Genomic DNA, 26,352 nt, shown 5'->3' on the forward strand with positions numbered 1-26,352 from the left:
GAGTCAGTCCCATTTACAGTTGCACCCAAAACCATAAGATGCCTAGGAATAAACCTAACCAAAGAACCAAAGAATCTATACTCAGAAAACTATAATGTACTCATGAAAGAAATTAAGGAAGACACAAAGATGAGAAAATGTTCCATGATCCTGGGTTGGAAGAATAAATTTTGTGAAAATGTCTATGCTACCTGAATCAATCTACACATTTAATGCAATCCCTATCAAAATACCATCAACTTTAAAAAAAAATAAATGTAACAAATAATCCTAAAGTTTATATGGAACCAGAAAAGACCTCAAATAACCAAAGGAATATTGAAAAAAAAAAAAAAAGCTAAAGTTGGTGGCATCAAAATTCCGGACTTCAAGCTCTATTACAAAGCTGTCATCATCAAGACAGTATGGTACTGGCACAAAAACAGACACATAGATCAATGGAACAGAATAGAGAGCCCAGAAATAGACCCTCAACTCTGTGGTCAACTAATCTTCGACAAAGCAGGAAAGAATGTCCAATGGAAAAAAGACAGCCTCTTCAACAAATGGTGTTGGGAAAATTGGACAGCCACATGCAGAAAAATGAAATTGGACCATTTCCTTACACCACACACGAAAATAGACTCAAAATGGATGGAGGGTCTCAATGTGAGAAAGGAATCCATCAAAATCCTTTTGGAGAACACAGGCAGCAACCTCTTTGACCTCAGCTGCAACAACTCCTTCCTAGAAATATCACCAAAGGCAAGGGAAGCAAGGGCAAAAATGAACTATTTTAACTTCATCAAGATCAAAAGCTTTTGCACAGCAAAGGAAACAGTTAACAAAACCAAAAGACAACTGACAGAATGGGAAAAGATATTTACAAACGACATAATCAGATAAAGGGATAGGATCCAAAATCTATAAAGAGCTTAGCAAACTCAACACCCAAAGAACAAGTAATCCAATCAAGAAATGGCCAGAGGACATGAGCAGACATTTCTGCAAAGAAGACATCCAGATGGCCAATAGACACATGAAAAAGTGCACCACATCACTTGGCATCAGAGAAATCCAAATCAAAACCACAATGAGATGCCACCTCACACCAGTCAGAATAGCTGAAATTAACAAGTCAGGAAACGACAGATGCTGGCGAGGATGCGGAGAAAGGGGAACCTTCCTGCACTGTTGGTGGGAATGCAAGCTGGTGCAACCACTCTGGAAAACAGCATGGAGGTTCCTCAAAATGTTGAAAATAGAACTACCCTATGACCCAGCAATTGCACTACTGGGTATTTACCCTAAAGATACAAACGTAGTGATCCAAAGGGGCACGTGCACCCGAATGTTTATAGCAGCAATGTCCACAATAGCCAAACTATGTAAGGAACCTAGATGTCCAAAAACAGATGAATGGATAAAGCAGGAATACTATGCAGCCAACAAAAGAAATGAAATCTTGCCATTTGCGACAACATGGATGGAACTAGAGGGTATTATGCTTAGTGAAATAAGTCAATCGGAGAAAGACAACTATCATATGATCTCCCGGATATGAGGAAGAGGAGATGCAATGTGGGGGGTTTGGGGGTAGGAAAAGAAAAAATGAAACAAGATGGGATTGAGAGGGAGACAAACCATAAGTGACTCTTAATCTCACAAAACAAACTGAGGGCTGCTGGGGGGAGGGGGCTCTGGAGAGGGGTGTGGGGTTATGGACATTGGGGAGGGTATGTGCAATGGTGAGTTCTGTGAAGTGTGTAAACCTGGCGACTCACAGGCCTGTACCCCTGGGGATAAAAATACATTATATGTTTATAAAAAATTTCAAAAAAACTTAATAAAAAAATAAAGTTGTGTAAGTAAATGAAAAAAAAATAGTTGGTCTGGTTTCAGGTGTTCAGTCATATCTGGAAGCATAAGCTGGTACTTGATAAATCGGCCTCCTATCATGGTTTGGTGGCCTTTGTTCTCTGTAACGCTCTGGAACTGATGCCAAGTCTTTAGAGTCAGGGGCCATCCCCATATGAATTGGGAGGTTCCTTTTCCCAGGAGGGCAATTGGATGCTTAGCTAAAGCCTTTGTTTGCCATTGTACCTGAATGGGGTGGCTTCTTGGATCAGTAGGACTGGGAGGGAAAAAAACATTCCAAGAAGCCCTTTTTATTTTGAGGTCTCACCTGAATATCCTCGTTAGTAGGAGTCGCTGGTAAGTGGAAGAAAACTTGCCCAGGAGATAAGGGCCTCCCCAAGTGCACCTTCCACTCCAGTTACAGAGAGAGCGGGGTCCTTCATTGTCTCCAAAAGTCCCCAGAGATCCCTGTGGAGTGGTATATGTGGTCTGGCTTTGAGGGAATGAGTTCATCTCAGCCCCATCCAATTGGTCAAGGTGCTAATTGAGTTCTACAGTCATGGGGGAATCAGTCGCATGTTCCAGTTGTTGAATTAACCCTGAGCCCATGGGGTCCTAGTGTTATCCCCACAGAATAAGAAGCAAGGGATTGCCTGTCCACGAGCTAATGTGGAAATGTTTCTGAAGATGACCTCAAGTTGTCTAGCTTAGGTAAGCAACACATATGGAAAGGCCACCAGAGTTAGACTTCAGCATCCACAAAGGTGGGTTCTTGAAGCCTACTTTTCCTCTTCAAAAGAATGCTCCTTTGCAGAGACAGCCAACTCAGGGCTCATGTCCTTGGAAAGCAAGTCCCACTTTAACCCACGTGGCCCAATCATCCATTGAAGCTCAGCAAGCCTAGTGATCGATCATGGTGATTGCTTAGAATCTGCATCCCTGGGACTTTTCCGAGGAATCTCTAATCATTGTCTCTCTAGGTCAGAAGCCAAGGGAAAGGATTGCCATCAGATGTGCCTGCGATCCATGTGGATTTGGGCAGATTCCTCTTCCTGAGGTGACCGGTATATCCTGAGGTTCCTACACCTGCCAGAGAGTAACATTCTTTATGCTCCTGGTGAGGCGGTGGGGAAGTCTGGAACCAAGGGGTCAGGCCAGCATTCCCAAGGGGCATAAAGCTGCAGGTTTCCTGAAAGTCAGTCTTAGTTCCTTAAAGTCCTTTGATCCCATCTGAGTCTCTGCATAGCTCTCTCCATAGAACAGTCCTATCCAAGCCTTGGTCAAATCACCCATGTTTCCAATGATGCCCTGTTATAAGGAGAAGAGATTCTATTGAACATAGGGAGATGATGAGGGTTGCCTTGGGAGAAGAAATGCTTCCTGAGACCTTTGGACTTAGAGGGCTCAGGTAGAGCGAAACATGCAATGCTTTAAGGTTCTTCCAAAGGAATGTTGGCCATTGCTGCTCTGAACATTGGGGTACAGATGGCCCTTCTTTTCACTACATCTGTATCTTTGAGGTAAATGCCCAGTAGTGCAATTGTAGGGTCATAGGGAAGCTCTATTTTTAATTTCTTAAGAAATCTCCACACTGTTCTCCAAATTGGCTGCACCAACTTGCATTCCCACCAAAGGAATGTTGGATCCCATTTCTATACACCCTAGGTGTCTAGCATTGCCATCCTTGAGGCCCAAGCTTCCCCGAGGTGCAGCATGGTTCTTGGGGCCCCAGTTCCTCTGCCATGGTGTCTGGGTGCTGCAGAGGTCAAGCTCAGATGAGGGATAGCCTCTCCTCCCTATACCTGTTGCTGCTGCAAAACACACAGGCTGACAGAGGCCTGTTTTGTGGGGCCACTGCCAGTGTTGAGCCCAGCATTGGTCACGGTACTGTGTGTGGAAGTGACAGGGGCAGTTCAGGGTCGGCACCCTAGGGGCATACAGCTGGTGTGGCTGCTGCCCCTCAAGTTGATTCCAGGGTGGTCAAGGGGCCCTGGCAGTCCCGCTACTTCCTGCATCTGCCATGCTCTGCATGGTTGCTGGGGACTGGAGGGGACAGTGGGAGGAGGAGCAGCCCCTGCAGCAGATGGGAAAAGACTGGAAGGCTGCTGTCCCACCCAGTCCCAGGTGGACCCAGTCTCACCAGACAATGGACTGTTGTAGGCCCAGATCATTGCCTCATGCTCCAAGTGTCAGTCATCAGCAGGGCTTGGGGAGCCAACTCTGGGTGTGGTGGCCGACTCAGAGGGTCCTGTTGTCTTATCCTTGGGGTTCCATTGACTTCTTCCATTGCCCCTGGGGCTGAATGAAGGATACACTGCCAGGGTCACTGAGGCCCCTTCCCTGACCATCCTCCTCCATGATTGCTGGGTTCTCCTCCTGCTAGGCTGTCCCTTCCCCAGCCTCTCTGAGAGCCCTCGACATGCCCTTCTCTGTGGGGCGAGCCTTTGCCCACACAAGTGTTGCAGGTGATGTGGCAGAGACAGCGTGCTTCCGACTCCCATGGGAAGGGAGTTTGTACAGTCCACAGGCTGTGGACAGGTGGTGGGTGAGGTGGAAGCAGGCAGGGTGGCCTTTCCCTGAAGGTCTGAGGGATTACCTGAAGACTGAGGGATTGAGGAGAGTCTCTAGAATATCAAACTCACATAGCGAAATGGTGCCATGAGGGAACCCACTACCTCCCACAGGCATCTTGGAGGCTGGGGGACTGGTGGTGTTGGTCAGATCCTATGGGAGTGGCTGGCGTACATGACTCAGCTGGAGACCGGGGCCTACTCTGTGCCCACAGGGATGCAGCACTGGGAGGGGTGAGCTGTCCTTCTCCTATGAGCCCGAGGGCCTTTTTGCTCATTTCTCAGGTGCCTGAAATGGGAAGTGAGGCCACCCCACCACTGTCTCTTCCTGACTAATGTTGTTTGGGAGCAAGCCATCTGCTGACTTTTGCAGGGTGGGAGGGCAAGGCTTGGGTCGTGCAGCATAAGGGGTCAATGTGGCATGGGGCCCTTTTCCAGAAGAGCACAGTGCATGGGCTGCCTGGTGTCCAGCCCCTCCAGGCAGCCAGTGCCCTCCAAGTTCAGCAGCTCCTGGACGACACCACCCAACCACCACAGGAAGTTGCACGGATCAGGTGGAGGTTTCCTGTGGGATGTTCTCAGGGCTTCCTAGTGCCTGCAGGGACTGTGACCTTCCTCTCATCTCCTCTTTGTGGTCAGAGGCTAGGGCAGCACCCCGGGTTTTGTGTAGTTTCCCGAGGTGCCCACAACAAAGTCAGGGCAGCAAGGGATAAAATGTGTCCGTGTTCGCCTGCCCCTTTTCCTGCCTAACTCACCCCATTCCCAAGACCTTCTCTTCTTTTGCTTCCCTTGTTGTTTCTGCCAAGTCCACAGAAAGGAAGCTTCTTGAGAGCCAAAAGCAAGAGCAGAACAGGGCATGAGCACAGACTCCCAGGCAGCAGAGAACCAAGTGGGGACACCCAGGCCCAGCCTCCCATCCTGAGGCCCTTCCAGCAGGGTGAGCCATGCCCTGCAGACTCCCAGCCCTACTCCCTGCTCTGCTGTCCAGGGCTGCTTCCCAGACTCAGTCGTGAGGGGTTAGGGTGATGCTAGGAAAGGGTTGATGAGGGCTGTGCAGGGATTTCATGCAGCAGTTCAGATGCAAAGCCTTAGTGCCTGCCTGAAACTAGGGCCTCCAGGGTGGGTGTCCTCAAAGCAGGGAAAGGGGAAGAGCTCGGAGGAGAGGCTTATGGATAGATGAGAGAGGAAGTCCAAGAGAGGGAGGTGGAAATGAATTACAGTCGCAGTGTGGCTCCTTCCATCGGAATCATCTTCCATGGAATCATCCTCCAGGTCAGAGAGCAGCAAGGATGCTGGGTGGCCGTGAGAGAGGACAAATGGGAGTTAGTTGAGCTGAGGACCTATGGCCTGCTGCTCTGGGGATAATGGGCTCTGCCCTCAGTGGGGTGGGTCCCCAGCTCTGAGTCATCCCTGGCCTTGGTTGCTTGATCTCCGCAAGGTGCAGGTGGGACTCTGGTGGCCCACCTGCTCTTCCCACCTCCGATTCTCTCCAAGACCCGGAAGCCCATCTGTGTGATCCTTTCCCTCCTAGAGGCCGTCACTGTCCCTAAGACTGCCTCTGCAGTACTTTGCCTTCCTCCGTCCTTGTTCCTCTCTTTCCCTGCTCCCCTTCCTCCTCCTCCCCTAGAGATGCTCCAAGTCTTTCCCCCTGCCAAGCTCCACCAGTCATATTGTTATCCAAGAGGGGGCAAACAAGGAAAGAGAGGAGATATCCTGGCTCCCACGGAATCAACCCCCGATCCCCCTGTGCTGGGAGCAGCTGTCATGGGTCTGGGATTGCTGGGGAGCTGCAGGGAGAGATGGCCAGCCACCTCCCCATAGCCCATGTCTGCCCAGTTACTGAGATGACCTTCCCAGGGACATGTTTCAGGCTCATAAAAACGCTCTCTGTTTCCATAAGTGTTACAGAGGTTGAATGGAGACGGGAGCACAGGAAATTCTCCAGGTACCCTCAGCTGTTCAGGGCAGCCCAGGAAAATGTCCAACAGTGTTGTCATTGAGACACAGGATTCCTGCCTGTGCTCCTGCTGAGGTTTGGAGGGAATAGATGGGGCAGGGGTGTGTGTAGGGCCCTGGGCAGGCCTGAGGAACGTTTGCAGTTTGGGCATGACTGGGGAATGGTGGGCAGGGCCAGGGCTCTGTGTGGGAGAGGTGGGTTTGTGAGAGGAGCCGTGACTGCCTGGCCCTGCTCCCAAAAGGCTCTGTGCTATGCCTAGATGACAGCTGGTGAGAGGTATATTGGACCTGACACAGTAAGTGTGTGAAACAGGTCCAGCAGCCCCCTCACACAGGCCTGGGGGACCCTGGCCCATGACAGGGGTCTCCAGGGCAGCTGCATGGGGGCATCGGTCCCTTGGGAGCACATCCACAGGTCAGACTCAGCTGCTTTGTGAAGTCTGGCAGACGCTAAGGGACACGTAAGCCTGTGTAGTGAACCCAGGGGAAGTACGCTTTAACTTTTCCAGCTCTGGGAGTCCCCATGAAGGTACAAAAGCTTGGACAGAACCAGGAAGGTTTGGTAGTGGATGTTATGAGGGAGAGAGTTTAGACCTGTCTTCCACCTCCTGGCTCACACCAGAATGTAGTGTCCTGGTTCTCTTACAGAGGAGAGGGTGGTTGGGTCCACCAAGTCATGACCATGACCAGGTCTGGGCCCGTGCCAAGAAAGATCCAGAATCTCTTGTGTACCATTCCCGAGAGGCCATGAGCAAAATGACCAGGCATTGACATGTGGCAGTGGCAAAGGGAGGCAAGAGCAGGTTTGATGGGAAAGGTCCTTAAAATAGCTGCCTGAGGAGTCGAGTGGTGATGACAAACCCAGCCTGCCCCAAAGGCCCGTGGACACAATGTCTGTTCTTTTCATTCAGAAGCTGTGAAATGAGCAAATCATGCCTGTTGCCAAAGCATCCCTTTCCTTGGTGGTTTTTTACCCACCTTCTTCATTCTCCAGAGTGGCAGGGGCAACCCCATGTTCCCAGGAGCCCTGTCCCACTGTTCCCTTCCTCTATGCCTTTCCCAACCTGAAGAGACTTCGTCCTCACTCTTGGAGTCATCGGTGCTCTCCACATGCAGATCTGTAGGAACAGAAACAGGAGCAATGCTGTTAGGAAAGAAACTGCCTCACCCCTTCATCCCAGGTGCGTTGAGATGTCTATGGGCCATGCAGCATCTGCCTGACCCTTTTGGTCCGTTGTCAGAGGTTCATGGGGCTGGTGGAGCTGGAGCCCTTCGAGGAGACAGGGATTGGAGTTTTATCCCTTCTAATGAGACAAGGATGCTGAAGCAGTCACCCCAATGTCAGTTCTGCATGCCCATGACCTCTGTCCCCTCCCAATGCAACCATCTAAAACTCCAGTAGTTATGGGACTCTTGACGTGTGGCTAGTGGGTATGACCAACTGGACGTTTTCTTTTCCTTGATGATTTCCATATACTTCATTGAGATAATAAATGACTGTGTAAAATGGATACTAGGCAGACTCTTTCCTGGTTAGCTCAACACTAGAAACCAACCAGGAGCGAGAGACAAGGCCTGCTCTCCCACATATGTCTCGGGCATTAGTGGCTGTCCTTACAGGGCCATTGATAGGTAAGCAGCTCTTGGGCTCATGCACCCACCAGGCACTGTTGGAGGCCTCTGGACCCTAAGAGATTAAGGAGAACCCCCAGTTCCTAGAATAAATTGGGAACAGATTCAGTGCAGCACTGAACAAAAGCACAATGTGTTGTTCTCAAAACAGAGAAAATGCTAGAATAGATATGGAACCACAGAGGAACACAACAAGCCAAAACATTTCTGAATATGAAGAAGTAGGTTGTGGGTCCCTAGAAGCTGACCCTCCAATACCTTGGATCATTCCCCTGAGCCAACAGGATGGTGCTGGCATACAAATAGGCAGGGGCATGTGGGAGCGAAATAGAAATGCCCAAAGAAATGTGCTCATGTTGGCATCATGATGCTTGACAAGAGGACCGCCTAGAAAAAGCATTCTCTTCTGAAACAGTGAACAGGATAAAAAGGAAGCCCCCAGATTGGAGACACCATTTTCAATCCTTATTTCAGAAAAGGTGTGTTCACTGACAAAAAGGAAAAACAACAAACCAAAGAAAGCAAAACAAAACAAAACAAAACAAAAAACAGGACTTCACCAAATGAAAGAATTGAGAAAAAGATTTGAATAGACTGTGCTGCAAAGGGAACGAATGACTGGCCAAACAGACATATGAAAAGATGCTCAACATAAGGCATCGTGAGGGCAATATGAATCCAAAGGACACTGAGCTGTGTCATTGTCTGCTAGGGTAGTGAGGACCCAAACCAGGAATTCAAGCCCAAAACCCATGTTGGAAGGATGCAGAAAATTTGAAACTTCGTACACAATTAGTGGAATGCAGAATAATGCAACTGCCCTGGAAAAGCCTGTTGAGTGTCCTCAGAGAGCAGCGAAAGGTACTACCATGGATCCCGCACATGCGAGTGAGGAAAAGAGAGGTCGGAAAATCAGATTCTGTTCAGGTACATGTTTCTCATGAGTGAAAGTCTTGTTGCTGCAAAAGAACCCTGAAACCCTAATTTGGCTCTCTTCCCATTCCCAGGAACTGAACTACTTTGATTTTTCTGTTGGCCCAAACCTTCTGAAGAAAACAAGCCCCTCTTGCATGGACAGATGGCCAGCGAAATGTGTGGTGATTGTCCTGTCACACCTGTTGAGGTTTGAGGTTCTCTTTCGCCACCTTGCGATGCCCAGAGCACCCTTCATTTCTGCGTGGAGGGGGCTCAGGTCCCCCCAATGACGCTCAGTCCCCGACGAAGACCTCATTTCCCCTTTTATAGGACACCTTTTGGGCCCACCTCAGAGAGCCCCAGCTAGGACCAGTGATGGGTGTGTGATTTCCCCTGGGAGTAGGCCAGTTTAATTCTTAGACACTGTATCTGCAGGGAAATGGTAGATCTCCATGGAGAAACATGGAGTGAATTGGCCCCATCTATTCCTGGCTACTGCTCCTTTGTCAGGGTCCTCCCCAAATGGGCTGTTGCACGAGGCTGTCCCAGAAGCTGCCTGCAGAAGGAAGGAGTCTGTCCCAGCACTCAGTGCTTCTGATGAGGTTGGGAAGACGCATCGTGGAGCCTCTGATGCAGAGATGTATGTATGAATGAAGTGGCAAGAGGGAGGTACTGTGACCATTTCTGTCCAAGACGTACCGTGATGTGAGAGACCCATGGACACCCACTGAGTAACACGGATTGGAAAAGACATGCTTGTATCTTTGGGGCACAGTTTCCCCCTCCCTAGTTAGTGACAGTATTTGTTTTCCAGGAGAATTGATGTGTATTTTCAAGGAAAGAACACCTATTGCAATTGTAGGTGTTGAAGAGTTTTCACATGCATAGACATTCATGATGTGATGGTGATGGGAAACTTCCCTGAGAACGTGGACACCAGTAATCACCATGTTGAGGGGACCAGACACGTTCGAGAACATACCATTCACCCAACTGACACACACACCAACCTTGAGAATCACAGCACATGGATTCCCATGTAAACACACCTCCTTCCAGCACCCAATCCTACAGCACCTAAGAACAGCACGGTAGCTTCTGGGGACAAGGTTGTGAGGCCTCGGGTCTTGGTCTGGAACATGACCCTTAAGTATCCTTGCAGCAGGATCTGGATTCTGGGTGGCTCTCAAGATGGAGTCTGCAAGGAAGCCTCACCTTGCCCATTGTCCAGGTTGCTCCAAACCAATGAATGACTCTAGAGTACAGCATACTTACCACTCTCCCTTTCCAGCAGGGCCACCTGCTATTTCAGAAAAGAAAACATGATGAACATCAAGTCATGCCTCGTCCTGCATTCACAGCTCTTTTTTTCTCTTGGTGATGGGCAGGGTCATGGGCACTGATATGGAATCTACCTAGAGGTTGCATGCCCTGGGTCCATTGGACAAAACAGGTGACAAGGCAGTGTCAGTAGTACCCGTGAAAAAGCTCACTATCCTGAGGACTGTAACTGAACCTGCTGTTTCCTGCAGGGTCTTTGGAATGGGGTACCCATGGGTAACAGACTCTCACTCAATAATCTCCCCACCAAGGGCATTGTACGTGCTGAGGTGTTCAGATCTGATTTCAAGCATAAGAAAAACAAGGGATGCTGTACCTCACATAAAGAAAGGCTAACTTACCACCTTGGTGAAAATGGGACCTCTCCCTCTGTGCTGTCCACATCAAGGCCATCGCACAGGCTAGCCAGTGGATCTAGGTAGATGCACACAGAGAGTGTCAGGACCCTGATAGGGCTCTTTGGGAATCACTCAGGGAGCTTTGCTTGGCATGCACGTGTGGACAAGTGTGTGGAGGTGGGGAGCTAATCAGTCTGGACTGAGCTGCAGTTGGCCCTTCCTGGATGGAGGATGAGATGTCCTGGAGAGGAGCAGGGACATGAATAGAAACTGTGCCTCCTATTAGAGCTACAGGGCCTGGAGTAGCTGTGAAATAGTCCATCTCCAAGGTACACCTACTCCCTGCACCCAAACCTGCACCAACTAAGAGCAGCGGAGTAGTTTCTGGGAACAGGGCCATGAGGCCACAGGTCTTTGCCCAGAAAATATCTTTCTGTTCCTCCGACCCTTATTCTCAGTCCCTCAGGACCTGGAATCACGGTGGTTCTCATCATGGAGCCTGCGAGGAAGCCCCACGTTCCCCTTTTCTAGGTTGTTGCAAACAAGTGAGTGACTGTAGAGTACAGAATACTTACCACCATCCCCTTCCAGCAGGGACACCTGTGATTTCAGAAAAGAAAACAGTACGAACATCAAATCAGGCTTTGTCCTGTTTGCATGGCTCTTTTGTTCCCTTGGGGGATGGGAGAAAACCAGATGGGGAAGTGGAAGTGTGCTAGTGGCACATGAGCCCCAAAGTATGAAGAGAGCAAAATGAGTCCTCCACAAATGCACCCAGTCTTCCTACAGGTCCCATGTTCCAGGTCCCACTGGACAAAATAGATATCAAGGAGGAATAGCTGCTACCCCCACCAAAGCTCCCTGCCCTCCAGATGGTAGGTGATCCTGCTGTGGTTGTCCCCACCCCCCTGCAATGTCTTTGGGATTAGGTAGCATTTGGTAACAGATTCTCACTCAAACTCCTCCTTACCCTGTAAATTGTGCATGCTGAGATGTTTGTATGTGACCTTGATTAAAAAAGCCAGAAGAATTTTGTGTCTCCCACAAAGAAAGGCCAACATACCACCCTGGTGAAAAATGGGGCGTCTTCCTCTGTCTTTCCTGTGGAATGTTCACCCGCCTGTCCATCCAGTGAAGCTAGGGAGAGATACACAGAATGTTCAGTCCACTGGTGGGGTTCAGCAGGAAGAGCTCAGGGAGTTTAGCTTGGGGTGGGCATGCACGGGAGTGTATGGCGACGTTGTGTTACATGGGTATTGACAGAGCAAGCTGCTGCTGCATCAAGAAAGGTCAGGGGAAGGAGCAGGAATGGAGAGAGAAATATTGACTCTGAACTTTAGCTACAGGGAATTGAATCAGGGTGACCTCTTCAATCCAAAAGAGGGTAAACACTAATATGCACGCTCTGTTTTACTGACAGGCAAGTTCCTCCAACCAGAGACTATGTCATGGTCACTGTCAAGACCGTTTCTTTGCCAGGATCAACCTATGCCACTCCTACCTATCTCTCACCTCTTCTAGGAGATTGTATTTCTTCAGAAGAACACTGTGTGGCAGGGTTGCATTCAATGCAAGCACAAGTACCCTAGAGATTTATATTTGTTCCTGATTCATACATAGTCAGGAAAACCAAACACACAGGATTTCTACATACTGACATCTGTGCATTCCAACAGAGCCCCCAACCACAAAGTGCTGATTCTTCCCAGTCTTCCTTTTCTGTGGCATGTGGGTATGTCCTTCGAGTCAGTGGGACCCAGTTTCCCAGGAGCCACCCCCCTGCCCTAATCAGGAACCGGCAAGTTCATTAGAGAGCGGAGGCCAGGAGAGAGAAGGGCACTCTCTAACCTGGCCATGTAGCAGATTGTCAGGAAGTTTGATTGGGCACCAAATTAATGATGAAGGTTTCCTGTCAGTTGCCATTTGCTAGTGAACCTTCCCTCTGTGTATTCAAGATGTGAGCATTTTTGTAAGGCTGGTGATGATGTTTTGGTAGACTAAAGTAGCTTCTAATTCTTTTGTGTTTTGACCATGTCTGAGAAATGTCCCCACTAGGAGAGATGTGGGTCCCTTCCTTTCTCCCCATCCCTGTCTGAGGAAAGGGAATCCTAAGCAACCCTCCAGGTGGAGCTGTGGCCAGCGAGGAATGTGGTGTCCTAGGGGGGTGTGCACAGCAAGAATGAAAGAGGTTTGGCTTTGAAATTTTGACCCGTGCCCTCAACTCCATTAAATGGGAGATGTCTTCTGATGAAAGGCATGCACTCAACACACCCACATGCCCAGTCCCGTAGCATCGACCCACACAAAAATAAGCCCCAACCCTCAGACATACCAAGCACACCGCCTAAATGACCTACTGGTTTGCAGGGACTGTAGCACAGGGTCCTGGTTTTCTACAGGATACTCTGTTTGTTCAGTCCACATCAGCATCCATTCCCAGCAGGAACTCAGAATGGGGGAAGCTCTCCAGACCAAAGGAGGAGAGAAAGCCCTACCTTGTTCTTCAGCTAGATCTGTCCCCCTAAAGTGACTGATGAGAGAATACATACATGGTCCATTTCCAGTTGCCGCCTCCTGCAGTTGGAGAATGGGAAACCCAGTGAGGATCCCAGCAGCCTGTGCACACCATGTGCACACATCTGTGTGCCCTTGGTATTGTAAGCAAGCTAGATGGGATGCGGTCATTGAGTTTATGATCCAGAGATGGAGAAAGTGACCTCCAGAAAAGGCTCCAGCTTGGAATGTCAAATCTCCCAAGTCCATTTTCTTCATCAACTCATTACAAAGCCATTTTCCATAGATAGAATGACCTCCTGGAAAATGCTCATGACCATCCATTGTGAAGGAATGGTGGTGATGTTTTCTAAGTGCCCATCTAAATACGGTGTCTGTTAATGGTATAAACTCACTGCAGGCTCTAGGCAACAAGGAAATTGTCTCTACCCTCTGGCATGTACATGCTCAGATATTCATGGAAAGAGAATTCAAACACTGGTTGTCCCTCAGAAGCACAAAATGACTTTATCGAGGTGACCGAGGGGCTCCAACTTAGAAGCTTCTGTCTTCAGCTTAGGACCTGATCCTAGGGTCCTGGGATGGAGCCCCACATTGGCACCCTTCTCAAAAGGGGAGCCTGCTTCTTCCTCTCCCTCTGCTAATCCCCCTGCTTGTGCTCTCATGTAGTCTGTGTCCCTCTTTCTTCTTCTCTGTCTTTCTGTCTTCCAAATAAATAAAATCTTGAAGAAAAATGAGTTTACCTGAGGGAGAGTCGGAGTTTCTTCCTCTGCCCTCAAAATGGGTAGCTCTTCCATCAGGTCCTTGGGGGGAGCTAGGAGGATACAGAGCCACTGTGAGGACACTGGTGTGGCTGCTCAGGAAGTAGGCAGGGAGTTTGGATGGATGAGGACAGGAGGCAAGTGTGTGCATGTGGGTGCATAGGAGGTACGGATCGCACTGCTGCCTGGCCTTCTCCTTGTTGCAGAGAGGAAGGGATGGGAGAGAAGCAGGAAGGAAATGAGAAGAGGGTTTCTGTCTTTCTAGCTAAAGTGAGCCCGATCAAAGCCAAATAGTCAGTCCAATACATGTGAACCCTAACCTGGCTTCTGTGTGAGGACTGAGTCCCATAACCTCTCCTGACTGACATGCCACTAAGGTGTCACACACTTCTTCTTTGGAAATCAGTTCTGGGCCCAAGATCCCCATATGCTGTGACTATATGCATCACATCTCTGAAAGATTTTGCACGACATAAAGAGCAGCCTTGCTTGCTGGGCTGAATTCAACCCTCAGAAAAGAAGCCTAGTAGATTGCTTCACTCATTATTTGTCTTCATTACAACGCTGGAGAACACTGACATCATAGCTTATGTAAACAGCCGGCACCATCGATGAGTTTCATAGATTCCTTCCATTATTCTTGAGCTGTCCCGTGTGTGTGTGTGTTTCCCATGAAGACAGTGGCTGTCCAAACCCTCCCAGGTGTTCTGACCAGTGGGAAGTTCCTTACACAGAGGAGTCTTGGATTGTGTACTGACACTCTGTAGGCCAGCTTTGCAGGAGATTTGCCCTGGGGGTGTTGGGTCCAAAGCTTCCAACCAAGCTTGACCTTGATTTCCTATTTGCCAGTGGTGTGTGAGTGTGTGCTTAGAGAATGTGAACCTTCCTGTGGCTTATGGAAATCTTATCAAGTACACTAAATTCCCTCTGGGATGCTTTTCTGCCATTGGTCGTGTGTACACATTGAGACTGGTTATGACCAATGTTGCCCTGTTCTGTCCTCGACAGGTCCACACCCTTTCCAGCATTGTGAGCTTGAGCACGAGGATGTGGCTTTTCTCTGTGCACTTGACTCCAGGGACCAGGCTATAATCTTTAACATGGGCTTCTATCCTTGCCCCAGCTTCTGTGACCTTGGGGTCCACTGTGTCATGGTGGGTCCTGTTAGGGACCTTCGTAGAATCTAGGTTTTTGGCTGTGTGCACAGATGCTGGTAGCCCTTTGCTAGCTAGCACCTATGGTACATCACGACCCCTGGCTGAGGGACTAACACAGGTACATAGGTCAGAGCAACTTTCAGATTGAAACCTGAGCTCAAATCTTGGCTTTCCAAGTAGGAGGTCAATGGTTTGGATCATTCATCTCCGCACCATGCCCGTCTCAGGAAAGCAAAGGGAAACGTCCTCCATGTACAGCTGTGATGAGCAGGGGAAGGAGTATGTAAAGTGTGCCAGGGTGATGAGAGTGTTTTGGGAGGGTGACAATTTGATTGTGATGGAAGTGTGAGAAATATCTCCTGAGAAATGCACACATTCGTGTTCACAAGCATAACACATAGACACAGACAGACAGACACACCGCCACACACCCATGCACACAGGGCCTTCATCCCACATGCACACAAATCACCCCTTCCATATGTACTAGTTCTTCCAGGCCCTGTACAATGTAGTGACCGTGCCTCACTGGACTGTCTCGGTCAGTATCCCCAAATCCCCATTCCTTGTCGGAACCCAGAATCAGGGGGCAGGCTTCTTTGTACTCTAGATTTCCTCCCAGAGCCCGATGCTCTTAAATACATACAGCTGTCATTCCTCCCAACGTCTACCTGTGATTGGGGAAAAGGAAACACAGTGAGGATCCCAGCATCCTGTCTGCTGTTGGGCCAGCCCTTTGGTTTGGGGAGGACTTCAGGCAGTTAATTGGATGAGGTCCCGTGGTTGAGTTCATGTCCCCCCAACCAAGTTAAAGAGGACAGTTTGAATGATGCTGGAGCTGTTCATGGCAGATCTCCAAAGTCCATTCTGATCAACAGAATATTCTTTTTCAAGGAGAAACCTTTTCTGCTGAAGAAGGTGTTTGATCCCATCGAGTTTGTAACTGAGGCTGTCCTGTGTCATCACCCTTTTTGGGTCTTCTGTTCATAAGAGGTTGGACCCAGCATTCCTCCATGAGGGGAGACTGCTACCCCCTTCCCCTGGGAGGTAAAGTGCCAGATTTTCATTCTCCACTGATGGAAGAAATCTAGGAAAGAACATTTCTGTCTCTGAGAAAGAGAGGCGAGCTTATTGTCTCAGGGAGAGTTGGGGCGCCTTCCTCTGTCCAGCCCCTAGGAAGGTCCTTGGACTGGCCCTCCACAGGGTCTAGGAGAACAGAGAGGAGCTGTCACGACATTGGCTGCACTACTCAGGAATGACTTGGGAAGTTAACTCTGCTTGATGTGGATGCAGGGCCAGAGTGAATGGATGTGAAGTGACCAAGCAAGGCCTGACGTCCTGCTAGGCCAATGTCCTTGGTGTACATACAAACACAGAGGAGGGGAGCAAAATGGAAAAGGGAAACGGGGCTTTGGCTTTCAAATGGAGGGGATGTCATCAGTGGGAACTCATCAGCGTCCGTCTGGGAAACACTCAAGGCACACTGGGTTACAGGGTGCAGTCCCCTGAGTCCTGCTGCCCACTGTGAATCCAAGCCAGCTTGCCACTTCTTCACCTCATCATGGGGACTGTTCAGCTGTCTTCCCTCATCTCTGCTGTGACCCTATCATCCTCTATTGCCTTGGAGTAGTGGGTTTTTTGGTGATGGAATCTTAAGTAATGTGGACGGTTGTATTCATTAGTACGTGTACGTTCAGTGACACTGCTCACATCCCTGATGCTTTGTAGACAGCACAGCCATCTATGGGGAAAACATTGCCATCCTATCTCATGGAAACTGTATACCCGTGACGACATGACTGGCCCTCCCCCTTTCCTCCCTGAACCATCCTTTCCACTTTCTGGGTCTACAAATGTCCCTACTCTAGTGTCCTCAAAGCCTGGGATCATGTAATATACCTCTTTCCTTGTGTGCTTGCTCTCAAAATGTGTGTTAGATTTCCAAGGTCCATCTATTTCCTAAAATATTGGAAACCTTTGTTTCATTTTGTTCCTTTGAAGGTACGTAACACACCCATGTAAGATGTGGCTATTGGACGAAAGTGGAGCGGGGATATCGTGAAACCTCCTGTCGTATTCTATTCCATTTTTCTGTTCAGCGTTACTGGCGGAAAACATAGTCCCTTCCTTCCTACACATCTAAGAACCATGTTTCCTGGAGAGACCTATAAGGACCTGTGTTCCAAAAAGACCTAAGATCCATCCCTTCAGCTAGTAGACACTTCTTTCCTGTGCCCCTTGGATACAGTTTGAATGAGAATTTCAACTTGACTTGTGGACTTAATGGTGATGGATGGCATAGATGGAAATGGCTACCAGTGAAATCATAGGAAAATGTGTCTCAGCAGTTTTGAAAGCTTCAGTTAGTCTGTGCTACTGAATGAAATAATGCATCTCCAATCAATGTAATGAGTCAATATCCAAGATACCTTCCTCAGTGTCCCTGATGGGGTAGACCCGATCCTGGAGGGAGAACCGGACTTTCTTCTTGGGTGGTCGTGGAGGGGCCAGCATGGTTGTGGGCACCTCCACATCCTCAGGGGTAAGCTCCACACAGATTGCTGGGAGACGCATAGAAATAGAGAGCAGTGTCAGCATCTTGTTGTCAGAAGACCATAGGGGGATTCGACATTCTTTACTTCTAGTCCAACCGTCTCCCACCCCTACTCACCAGCTGCCCAGCAGGCATTCCTCCCTCCAGGTGGGACTTAGGAAGAGGTTGCCATGTGCTGTGCTCTGAATTCCGCCCCCTGCCACACCCACAGGTTCTGTGGGCAACGGCTTGTATTTAGCAGAGACGTTACAGAAACACAGCGGAGCACAGTGAGCATGCTTGATGGCCTTGATTCACATCCCATTGAGGAGCCACACCTACCTGAGAGTGTTCCCGAAAACCCTCTGTGCCCCGTTTCCCTGCCCTCTGGGCTAGACGTTAGTGTGCCATCATGGTGTCCCAAGTGATTGAGTACAAGGAGAGATTGGGACCTAGGAAAGGACGGGATGCTTCCCAGTTGCTCAGTAGGTATTGAGGAATGGGCTGCCTATGGAATCAGCTAAACAGCTGGCTGTGGGTGAATCCAGACACGGGACTTGGGATGGCTCCACTGCATGGGAGGATGGAAGCCCCATCTTTATCCTTCACATGAGAACAACACATTACAGCCAACAAACAATCCATGTGCCTTTCTCCTGTCCTCCCCACAGCAGCACCAATGGGAGTGGCAACAGGCTGGAAGCCCCATTTGACAGTGGAGGGCACCGAAATGTAGGGTGGTGAAGGGACTGTACAGAGTTGCCACCCTGATGAGTGATGGATCTGGGAAAGGAATGTCGTTGTTTCCCTGTGGATGGGGATCCCTGAGCCCCTGACACCCAACCAGGGCCCCTGAGAAAACGTCCTGAACCCCTGAATCAAGAGCTGCCCTCACAATCTCAAATCCCCCTGTGCCAATGTTTCTGTAGGGGAGAGCAAGTGCCACAAGACCAGACTCAGTCCTCAGTCACCTCTGTGTTTGGGGCCCTGACATAAAATATGCAGCGGTTTCTTCCAAATGGAACCCTAGTGAAGGACCAGGAACATGTAGCATTGACCATGTTCCCTCACCTCTCTGCAAGGTCAGCACAGTCACCCATGGCCTTCCTGAAGGCCAGTTGAACCCCACGGCTACTGGGGTTCTGCTTGGCTCCCAAGCTGACTCAAACTCCCAATGGTCACATAGGACCCCGCTGAGAATTCACGTGCCTTCCACTCCCAACGGTCATCACACTTTGACCCTGCCGAGAACTCGCTTGCCTTGAGCTGGCCAATCCCAAGGAGCAGTTCATGGTACGAATTAACATGGAGGTGGCCATGTGGGCTGGGGATGGTAGGTTTCAGGTAGGAGATGGATGATGCTGAATGCCCTGCTCTTGATGTGAGGACTGTTCTGAGGAGCCTGGATGGAAGTCAGGCTTCCTTGGCTGGAGTGAATTCCTCCCTACTCTCTCATTCTTCCCCAACATCCCCTGTCTACTCTCAGGTTTCTTGATCCCCTCTGGAGACTGTAGGTTTAGGGGACAGTCTCCTGTCTCCCTACATAGGCCGGACCTTGAGAACCCAGCCCAGCAGTATCTTTGAGACCAACAGACAGACCACTGTGCAGCTGCCATGTGTTCTTTCCACATGCACGGTGGCACAGCCCATTCCCTTCCACTCCCAGGCATCATGCAGACGGCCCATGAAACCCTCCACATCAACCCATGAAAACTCCCCGATATCTTCCAGTGTCTCTCCTTCTAAAAACAGCTGCATTTTGACCACTGACCATTCCTCTCTGATTTTGTCATCTCCATTGAGAAGAGGTGACCGGCAATTCGTTCCCCTCAAATGTGTTGCCTGGGTAGCACCAAGATGCTCCTGATCCAGGGACAACAGTGTGGCATGTGTCCTGTGTGTGTTCACTGTATGACTGTGTCTGAAATTGGCATTCAGAAATAGTACGGTTTTCTGAACCTAGAAGCGATTTAAGGAAGGCAGCTTCCCCAAGAAATGCCAATGAAATAACCCAGAAAAACTAAAAAATACAGGCATCGAACCAGGAGGAGAAATCAGAGGGTGGAAAGGAAAAGCCAAAGAGAAGAAGCCAGTCTCTGTAAAAGTGAAGCAGCCAACCTGAGAGAAGAGAATTGAGAAAATTGATAGGCACATACCTGTAGAACAGCAGTTGAGATCTCCCATCATGGGGACTTTTACACCTGTTCACCAAACTGCAAGGGGCTCGGCTCACAGAGTGACAGTTGAAACAGAAGGATGGGTGCATGTCATCAGGTCACCATGGCAATGGTTCATGACAGAACTCTCAGAGTGAAGACATCCCTGCACACTGTGGGGTCATTGAGGGAAGTGGGTTAGGGAGGGGTAGATGGATGATGGGCATTGAAGAAGGCACTTCTTGTGATCAGCTCTGAATGGTGGAGATGTGATGAATCCCTGAATTCTACTGCAGAACACAATACTGCACTGTAAGTTAACTAACTACATTTTTTGACATTAAAAAAAAAAAAGATACTCCTGAGGGCACATAGGAGACTTAAATGTTCATTTGTCATCTGCTACTCTGGAAAACTCCTATTTATATGAGATTGTTTCACAAAGTCTCTCCAGGAGTTCTTGGGTGGCTCAGTGGGTTAAGTATTGGCCATTGGCTCAGGTCCTGCTCTTGGAGTCCAGGGTCAAACCTAGCATTAGGCTCCCTGCTCAGGGGGAATGCTTCTCCCTCTGCCCCTCACCCAAGTCATGCCTCCTGTGTCAAATAAGTAAAATATGTTAAAAAAAAAAAAAAGTGCTTCCTGAGGGCTCCCCTCCCCAAGAAGGCCCTGTGTTCTTTCCAGGAGCCCCTTTGAGCCAAGGGTGACAGTTACTAATATTGTCTGTGGGGTGGACTGCCTGAGCCACGTGCTAAGGATGCAAACATATGTCTGTCATTTTTCAGTGAGTTGCATTAATTTGGATCCCAAGGTGCCCTTTCTGCAGGGGACAGAGAGATACTCTTTGAAAACACTGGATTCCCCCTACATTTCCGATTTCAAAGGCCCTTAGTGCATTGACTTCCCTCTTCCCTGCCACCCACCCTCCATTTCTGGTCTGCAGGGAGGGTTGCCCTTTGTGGACAGTGGGTAGTTTCCACCACTGGGTGGCGCCTCGGGACCTGCATACATGGCATGCATATGTGGTGTCTTTGCATGGACACAGAGGATGAGGCAGGTGACAGCTGGGTAGGACCCTCTTGGCTGCTGAGGTCAGTCTGTGCACTCTGGAGTGTTTGGAACCAAAACCTCTCTGCTGGTTTCACCCCTTGTCCGTGCACTCCCTGGAGCGTGGCATGCGGGGGGCCACATACATTATAAGTCCCTGCGGGACTGGCCACTGCCGTGCGGTCCCTTGGAAAGTGAAAATTCAGAACTCCTTGGCAAAAACCCAGGGGATATAGGCATTTGCAGGCAACAAATATAACGTGATTTCTTTAAAGTAGTTTCTACCTGGGGCACCTGGGTTTCTCAGTTGCTTAAGCAGTTGCCTTCACCTCAGTTCCAGGCACTGGGATCGAGGCAGAGTCGAGCTCCCTGCTCAAGGGAGGAGCGTCTGCTTCTCCCTCTGCCTCAGCCTGTCACTCTGCCTGCTTGGGAACTTTATCTCTCTGCCAAAGAAGTGAGTAAAATCGTTACAAAATATATAAACAAGTTAATAAAAATGAGACATAAATGAAGATATTTTATGAGTTCTGCAACATAATACGATGGGAGGGGGAAAAATCCAAACTAGTAACAGCATATATTTACACATGACAATACAATCATCATGCTGCTTCAGGTAACACAATTATATCGTTTTATCCAATTGATATCTAAATAGATCATTTTTCTGGCACAGTTTTGGAAAACTTTCTTAATGATGTTATGAAAACATATACTTTTAAGAAATTAAGTTTTGAATAATATCAAGTAATCTCTGTCACTTTGGCAAATGTCAGATAACAATTAGAGTTTATGACTTGGTGAGGGTTTACTTGGTGGTGTTGGTGTGAAGACAAGTATAGTTATTTAGAGTACCTTAGAGACTATGATGGAGGAAATTGGATAGATTTCTGACGTTCTGTCAAAATAGACTTATTTGTGGAGCATAACAAATAGCATGAAGGACATGGGGAGTTGGGAGAAGGGAATTGGGGGAAATTGGAAGGGGAGGTGAACAATGAGAGACTGTGGACTCTGAAAAACAATCTGAATGGTTTGAAGAGGTGGGGGGGTGGGAGGTTGGGGGAACCAGGTGGTAGGTATTAGAGAGGGCACGGATTGCATGGAGCACTGTGTGTGTTACAAAAATAATGAATACTGTTCTGCTGAAAACAAAAAAAAAATGATTATAAAAAAATAGACATTTTGTTTCTTTTTTAAAAGATTTTACTTATTTATTTGACAGACAGAGATCACAAGTAGGCAGAGGCAGGTAGAGAAAGAGGAGGAAGCAGGGTCTACGGAGCAGAGAGCCCAATGTGGGGATCGATCCCAAGACCCTGGGATCATGTCCTGAGCCGAAGGCAGAGGTTTTAACCCACTGAGCCACCCAGGTAACCCCCAAATAGACATTTTATTTCCGACAGCCGGAGCTGGTTCTTTGGAAAGAAATTCCCCAAAAAGACTGAATTGGAAACCCATCGATTTCAGGAATCTGAATTTAAGGTGAGGTGGACTTTGGCATTTTAACTTTCCTCTGATGTTTGCCATAACCTGATGATGTATAAATAGCCTAACATGGCCCTTTGCATTGGTACATCTTCGTGTCAGTCAAGAAGTGGGTGCTGGGAAAGAAAAGAAAAAAGAAAATGGTACACTTCTGTTTGGGGAATTAGGCCCAGTCATCTGGGAGACATGGAGTGGAGAGAAATCAGGTGTGCTCCCTATTTTGAGCAGGGAGTGCAGGTTCATGAGGGAAAAGCACAGGCACTTGTTTTGAAAGGATGATGATGAGTGCTGGCAGCTAACAAGTGTTATGTTGTCTCTCTTTCAGTCCAGAGTAGAAGGATGTGTACCAGGGGATGGTGGATCTGCCACTGAGCAGGTCCATGTGCCGGAAATCAAATTTCACGGTGCTTAGACACTTGAAACAGGAGAAGTGCCTATGGTTTCCTTCCTGATTGGCCTTCACACTCTAGTTTCAGAGTAGCTCTCTTAGCAAAGCTTCCATCATCATGAATCTTCCTTGAGAATTCTCATCCATCTCTTTTCTCTCATCTTTCTAACAGGAAAACAGCAATGATCTGAGTGGGTTTTCCTACCATCTCTTTTCATGGTCTGGGTGGCTGGCAACCTGCTTTGGGTCCTTTCTGCCCCTGGAAGGTGGCAGTTTTCTAGTTCCTGGATCATCCAAGCTAGTTGAGTCTTCAGACTGCATCCCACGAAGAAGAAGATTTGAGCACATCCCATCTAGATGGTACTTAGGGTCTCATTTCTGGGTAGACCTGATGGCTGACTTGTATTCTTGGAGGAACACTTATTTTGACATTTTCAGTAGTATGCAAGGAGAAATGCAAGGTAGAAGCCACTGGAAAATGACAAATTTAAAATACTCAAGAGTCCAAACAGTGCATTTCTTGCTCAGATGCTGGGTTCTTTCCCATCTGTTCTCACAAAGAGATTCTGGAGGAATGGCAAGACCCATAACGTTGTGTTCTGTCTCCTCTGCTCTTCATCTGGAAGAGAGCCTTCTGTCCCCTTGACCCTGAGTGCAGAGGGGCTGTGTGGGTCTGCTGTTGTGCTGGGTGGATGAAAGTCCCTGGTCCAGGAAGGAGGAGGATGCCGCTCCACACAGAACCTCTGGGGATGCCTGGGGCTTTCCCCGCAGAAGCTCAGTGCAGTTCCAAGAGAGAGAGGTGGTTCTGGACCCTCTGATCCCTGTCTCTTTCCACCTGTAGGTGTGAAGAAATACCAGCACTTTGGGGTCATCCTGACAGCCTCCAAGAGCATCAGCCTGAGCCCATCTAGCGTGCTGTGGAGGCGTTTGTGAGTGAGGCCTGTATGCTCCGGGTGACCCTGCCCTCTGGGAGTCCTGGCCTGCCTCTCTCAGGGGCCTAGCAGTGTGCCCCTCTTGAAGAGCATGGTTCCAGGGCACCATGGGAAGGGGAGACTGTGGGTTCCAGGTGGTCACTGCTGGGAAAGAGATCTGTGGAGGGCTGGGCCAACCCAATGGAAAGAGAGTCTTACAGTCTTCCAGTCTTGCACTCAGAACTGAGGGATTATTTCACACCTGGAGGCATCCTCCTTATTCCCAGGACCTGCTGCCAGAGAGAGGCACTGCCTCCTTAGGAATCCAGGCATGTGCTGACCTTCGCCTCTGCCGAGAAGTCTGTGCTTTGTGGCCCACGGTGCCAGGTGGGCCCGCAGCAACCCGGTATCCACATCAGCCTGACCTGCTGGTCACAGCCCCTTCTCAGGTCTGAGACAGCCCCGTGGCTCATTGTTTATACCTCTTTGTGATAAGATGAAACCCCTGAGTTTGTTGTCATAGCTGCCCCTTCTTTGGCGGCTCCCAGAGGGATGTCATGTCTCATTGAGCACCATGTAGGCTCTTCTTTGACCCAAGGGCCCTGTCCCTTTTCCCCTCCTCTACTGGGGCTCCTGCTCAGGTCAGCTGGGGCAGTTAGAGTGTCATGCCTCTGGCCAGCAATGATGGGAATTCCCTCTGCAGGCAGAGTCCCAGGCTGGCAGGAGAAGTGGGCGTGGTCGCTGTGCCAGCCCTCTGAAATGGGTCAGGTGACCTTTCAAAAATCTGGGGAGGTTAAGGGTTCTAAACAACAACAGCACCTGGGCCATAACTTAGCCGGATTTTTCTGGAACCACCAGACAACCTTTGCAAAACATGAGGACGAGTGAAATGCACTGCCTGGAATGTAGATTGTGTTGGCATCTCAGGCTTCTGTCCCCAGGTGTTATTCATGCTAAGGGGCAGGTTATTTGGGGCCAATGTGCCTTGCTTCCGAGGATCGCCCTGTGTTTGAGCAGGAAGGTGGGGGCTGCAGTCCGATCTGGCACCTGGGTCCACGTTGGTCACCATGGTGGTTGGGTTGAGGGGAGCAGAGTGTCAGCCAGCTGGAGTTTGTGTTTCCTCAACTGCCTTTTGACAGCCTACACCCAGGACCAGGGGCACCTGGGGCAGAGCCAGAGTCACATGGCCCAGGCGGATGCTCATAGGAAAGGACTGGAGCCAGGGAGGGAGGCAGGCAGGCCCAGACAGCCACATCAGCCAGCCAGGTCACCGGGATGCTGAAGCCTGGCTCTATGCTCTGTGCTTTATTGGAGGGTTGGTGTTTATCAGGGCAAAATACATACTGTGTGAAGTCTGCTGTAGCCACGACCCTGAAGTGGAAGTTTATTGTGGAAGTGGAAGGTAGTTGTTCTTGTTTTTTTTTTTTTTTTTTTTTCCTTTTGAGTTCCAGGGTCCATGTGAGGCATGTCTTAGCAAGGAAAGACCAGAGGCACATTTCAGCCACATTTCAGGCCCATTTCTGCCTCATTTGGCAGCCAAATCGCCAAGCATGTATTAAGGGAAGGTCTTCCAGCAGCAATGCTAAGTCTTTCACAGATCACAGGGCCCTGTGGTTCTGGCCTCCTTGAGACGACACTCCCTGCTAGGAGGAAGGGGCCTGCTTTCCATCATGGGTGACCCTGTGTCTCCCCATGTGTGGGTCTTGAGACCTCAACTAAATTATCTCCTTGTTTTTACAGGTGGTGCTTCAAGGCTCAGAGGATGTGGCCTCATGGGCAGCATCCAAAGCATCTGGCCTCTGTCTCTTCAGTGCAGATTGAAGTGCAGCACATACAGGAGTGTGACCCCTGTCATCTCCCTGGTGGATGTACATCACAGTAGTAAGTTGTCCTGGTTCTGAACCTCCTGCCTGGGTTGAGATTCAGGCCTTGACTTGGGTTTCTTTTTTGCTGGCTTCTGTCTTTCTTCTGGAGGGAAAGATACCCTCTTCTTTTTGATTAAATTGGGATGTAACCTTAACCAGAATATCTAGAGTTTGCTGCTTGGGGAACATTACTTAGTGGCACATATGGAGAAGGTTCTGCAAGTGCCTGCCCCACACAAAACTTCTGAACTCCAGGTTGCCTCTGGTAGCAGAATCCTGAGTTATTGCAGGCTGACCTTATAAATAGACCTTCTCTCTATGATCGACTTTCTGCCCACACTTGCTTTATTGGGCCATTCATCTAGAGCAAAGAATACCAGGCATCATTACAAATGGATGTCTGAGTGGACTTCTGCACACGTTCTCTCTCTCTCTCTCTCTCTCTCTCTCTTTTTTTTTTTTTTTTTGGCCCGGGGTGAGTGGGAGTTGCAGAGGATGAGAGAGACCTTTAAGCAGACTCCACATGCCTTGCATAGCATGACACGGGGCTCAATCCCATAACCCTGACATCATAACCTGAGCCAAAAACAAAAGTTGGTCCTTTAACTGAAAGAACCACAAGGGCATTCCTTGACATGCTTTGTCTTTATGGAAGGGAGTGTAAGAACCCCCTTCTGTTCTAAAATCTTCCAAATCGGGGAGTATTTCCATGTCTGCAGTGGTTGTACACCCTCTCAGGCCCAGAGATACATAGCTGTGCTTGGTGGTGGAGAAAACACCTTGGCTCCCAAGTTCTCATAGACAGGGAGGAAGCCCTCACTGCCTGATGCTGAACTGTAGAGGTTTTCCTGCCCTGGTACCAATAGGTCTTACAGAAGAGCACCTTTGTAAAAGATGAAATTAATTTGCCAGGCCCTGGGTGATGCAGTTGGGTAAGCATCTGCCCT

The 26,352-nt window shown here is 49.1% G+C and overlaps 1 long non-coding RNA gene across 2 annotated transcripts in view; it reads left to right on the forward strand.

The window, feature by feature from the left end:
• Positions 1-26,352, forward strand: part of LOC111156617 — a 61,269-nt gene that overhangs the window by 12,385 nt on the left and 22,532 nt on the right. For both annotated transcript variants that reach the window (XR_002641232.1, XR_002641233.1), the window contains exon 3: positions 25,281-25,421. This is a non-coding gene — a long non-coding RNA (uncharacterized LOC111156617). The remainder of the gene's footprint in view (positions 1-25,280; positions 25,422-26,352) is intronic.

This window comes from Enhydra lutris, unplaced genomic scaffold (assembly GCF_002288905.1).
Source record: "Enhydra lutris kenyoni isolate GAN:26980312 unplaced genomic scaffold, ASM228890v2 scaffoldscaffold47, whole genome shotgun sequence".
NCBI lineage: Eukaryota > Metazoa > Chordata > Mammalia > Carnivora > Mustelidae > Enhydra > Enhydra lutris.